At 47.2% G+C, this 3591-nt stretch overlaps 1 pseudogene across 1 annotated transcript in view; it reads left to right on the forward strand.

The window, feature by feature from the left end:
- Positions 1-3385, forward strand: part of LOC308085763 (CXADR-like membrane protein) — a 97985-nt pseudogene extending 94600 nt beyond the window's left edge. The window contains exon 6 of the transcript XR_013935075.1: positions 1065-3385. The product of XR_013935075.1 is annotated as a CXADR-like membrane protein (transcript). The remainder of the gene's footprint in view (positions 1-1064) is intronic.
- Positions 3386-3591: the final 206 nt, after the last annotated feature.

A 3591-nucleotide genomic window follows, 5' to 3' on the forward strand; every position in this document is an offset into this window, starting at 1 on the left:
CTAGCATACAGTAATCCCCTGGACCCAGCCAGCTAATGACGCTCGTTAAAGTGACAACAGTCTTTTATGGTGACATTGAGTCGGTGTAGCTGCCTATTGGCTAACGTTACCATGAATAATACAATGCAGTCTATGGGGCGACGGCTGCATGTAAATAATGCATCATGCGTGATGATGAGCTGTTTCCTGTTTTTCGTACAATGTGTACAAAATGCCCTGAGCCCGTTCTTTTTTCCGGAAGGCGCTCAAACCACTGGGCGAGGTAATGCATTACGCGGTGGGCAGGGTTTACGTAATGGGTTTGGATTTAGAGGCGCCTGTTTTTAGATTGCGTTTTATTTCCCAGGAGCTACTGTACCTTTGCAGGTGCGCTCGTGCATGGTGCAGTGCACAGGATTAGTACTTTTCTATTTCTGCCTGCAAGGTTTTATTTATGTCTTGTCCCCATATGAATCTGCGGGAATTATTATAATGATATAAGGCTTTTTGGTTTGTTACTGTATGTGTGTGTGTGTGTGTGTGTGTGTGTGTGTGTGTGTGTGTGTGTGTGTGTGTGTGTGTGTGTGTGTGTGTGTGTGTGTGTGTGTGTGTGTGTGTGTGTGTGTGTTTGTGTGTGTCTGGTGTCTATCCATTTTCCATTTCCTTTCTGTGGTATTACCTTTCCTACAGTATTGCTCGGTCTAACACGTTAGTTTTCAAAGTGGGGTCTGGGGACCCCCAGGGGTCCTTTGGGGGGGGGGGGGTAAAATGTGTTAACACATTCACTGGCAGGTATTATTTAATTAATTCATCCGCTGTTTTTTTACCTTATATTGACAATCTTTGAAGAGCCGCGACGTGTACACAGTTGTAAACAAAAGGTGTCTATGGGATGGGGGAGGGTCTCCCCTATCCACTGGAACAAAAACATTTATCCGCAGCCAAATGAGCTTGTAGATCCGCAGCCAAATCCGCAGCCAAATACATATCATTTTGGGGGTCCTTGATACGAAAAACAGACATGTCTATTGTCTAACCACCTGTCACCCTCTCACGTGTGTGTGTTTGTGGTTCTGTTTCGGCAGGGAGGACGCCGAAGCCCCCAAGGCCAAGCTGGTGAAGCCCAACTCCCTGTCGTCGTCTCGCTCCGGCAGCTCCCGCTCCGGCGCCTCCTCCACCCAGTCCATGGTGCACAACAGCGCCCAGCAGCGCGGCCACCGCCCGCGCCCCCCCGCCGTGGCGGCCCTCAAGGAGAACGGGCAGCCCCCCGGCTTCCCCCCCCACCAGTCCCCGCCGGCCTACTCCACGGTGGCCCCTTCCTCCAAGACCTCCTCCTCCGAGGCCCCCACCACCCCCAAATTCAACACCTCCAGGCCCACGCCCCCCACCCTCATGGTCCCTGCCCCCCAGACCAAGGCCTTTCAAACTGTGTAGGATATCTGAGAGCCCCCCGCCCCCCCCCCCCCCCCGCACACACACACACCCTACATAACCCCGCCTCCTCCTCCTGTGGCCATGTGAGACTCCTGGCCCCGCCCCCCAAGCCAAGTTCCACCCCCCACCCCCCAAAGACTGAAGACTCTTCAGTAAACAAAGAAATTCAACTATAGGAAAAAGGATGTAATTTAAAAAGAATCAATATTAATCAGTACCAAAAGTACTTTTAAATGAATGCATACTTCGAAAAAAGGGAAAATATGAACATGCTTGCACCCCCTAACTGAAACAACACAACAAAGACAGACAAACAAGAAAATAATTCAAGAGGCGGGAGGCAGCAGTTTGTGTCTCTTGGCTGAGAAAGCCAGCTTCTATTCCGCAGAGGGTCAGACAGAGGAAACAATGCAACGTCAGAGCCTGATGTCAATGAATGTTGACAGCGTTGCATACAGGAGAGGAATACAGAGAGGAGAGAAGGACGGAAGAAGGAAAACTGAGCCTGCACGGAGCACCATCTTCTGCTGTTCTTTTTGTTTTCTTCTTCTTCATTGAGGGGAGATGGATGGATGGGTGGGTGGGTGTGTGTGTGCCAAGGGATGTTGTTCCTCTGACTCATTTCGCCATTGAGCTCCCACTCGCCGCTTTTAACAGCACCCTGCTTTGGGAAGCTAAACCCCCAATCCACTTCTACTCCCCGCCGCGTCCCAGGTGGGCAGACTGTGCCCGTCCACGTGGAGACGTTCATGTCCTGCCTCGACTTGCTCTCGCTATACGCTTCCTCATGATGCTTTTATAAAGGCGGTATGCGAACATAACCCCGCAAAGCGAAAGCCCCACTCCCGACTAGTCTGAGTCAGTCTCTGCACCTGCTTTCAGGGACAGCTTATCTGCTTTTTACCCTGCCTGACAGGGGGAACGCTCTCAGTCTCAACGGGATGGAGCTCAGAGTCACACACACTGACGGAGTTGTTAATACTTCCCACGCTCCCCTTGTCCAGACCGACGGATGTCCTCAATGTGGTACTAAATATCTGCCTTCCCCCAAATGAATACACAGTATGCATTATTAGGCCTATATAGACAGTCACAACGTTAAACATAAGTATCTGTAAGACCAGCTGAACGTTTTTGTTTGTTTGTTTGTTTTTTGAAATCTTTTGAACAGGTTGTAAAGGACAGACAGATTTTGCATTCAGCCATTCATCATTGAGAAGTGCCACCAATCCCAACTATGGGTTATTGTTGCTTTCTTTTTCTTTCTTTTTTTCATCTTTATTGTTTAACTCTTTTATTTTATTTTCTGAAATGTTATTCTGAAAACCAAAATCTGTTAAGGATCACCATGAATGTGTGTTCAACGAAGATGGTTAATCCCTGTTATTTACTATTATCTTTTTTTAAGTTTCCTAAGAGGTTAAGCTTATGGACATTTGGAACCATGGGGCTCAAAGACATTTTCCTTGAAGTTCAATTTCCCCCAATTTGCTGTGGCTGATTGAACAAACAAACTATGAGAGTATGGTTATGGAGACTTCAATTGTACAGAGTGTGCGCGACTGTGTGTGTGTTTGTATGTGTGTATTGTATCACCCCTTGGTACAGTATACTCTCCCTGGATCCATAACAATGGCTTATTGGCACTCGATTGCTGTCTCACTGACTCACTGTCTTCTCCTGCTTGGTTATTGGCCGAAACGCGGTTATCAGCCAACACAACCTATAAGTGCAGTTTGATTGAAAGACTCTGGAATAAAAATGTATGAAAAAAGAGAGAGAGGACAAGTAGCCTATCTAGTGTGCCTTTGCAATCCCTCACAACCCCCCTCCCCCCCCCCCTCACCCACACATGCCCACGTGATGGTTTCTCTCTCCTCCCTTATCTGCAGACCGGTGGGAAAAGTACTCAAATGTTTTACTTAAGTAAAAGTATCAATTCTGCAATATAGAAATACTCCGTTACAAGTAAAAGACCGGGATTCAAAATGCACTCGAGTGAAAGTACAGAAGTATTGGCATCAAAATGTACTTAGAATACTAAAAGTAAAAGTACTCTTTATGCAGAACGTTTTCAAATGTGTTAGAATCTTTTTAAAATAGCAGATCTACAAGCTCACAATGTGTCGTATTGCGACGCATTGTGAGCTTGTAGATCGGCTATTTTCAAATGAATCA

The sequence above is a fragment of the Gymnoscopelus braueri genome (assembly GCF_963280865.1).
Source record: "Gymnoscopelus braueri genome assembly, chromosome: 5".
Taxonomy (NCBI): domain Eukaryota; kingdom Metazoa; phylum Chordata; class Actinopteri; order Myctophiformes; family Myctophidae; genus Gymnoscopelus; species Gymnoscopelus braueri.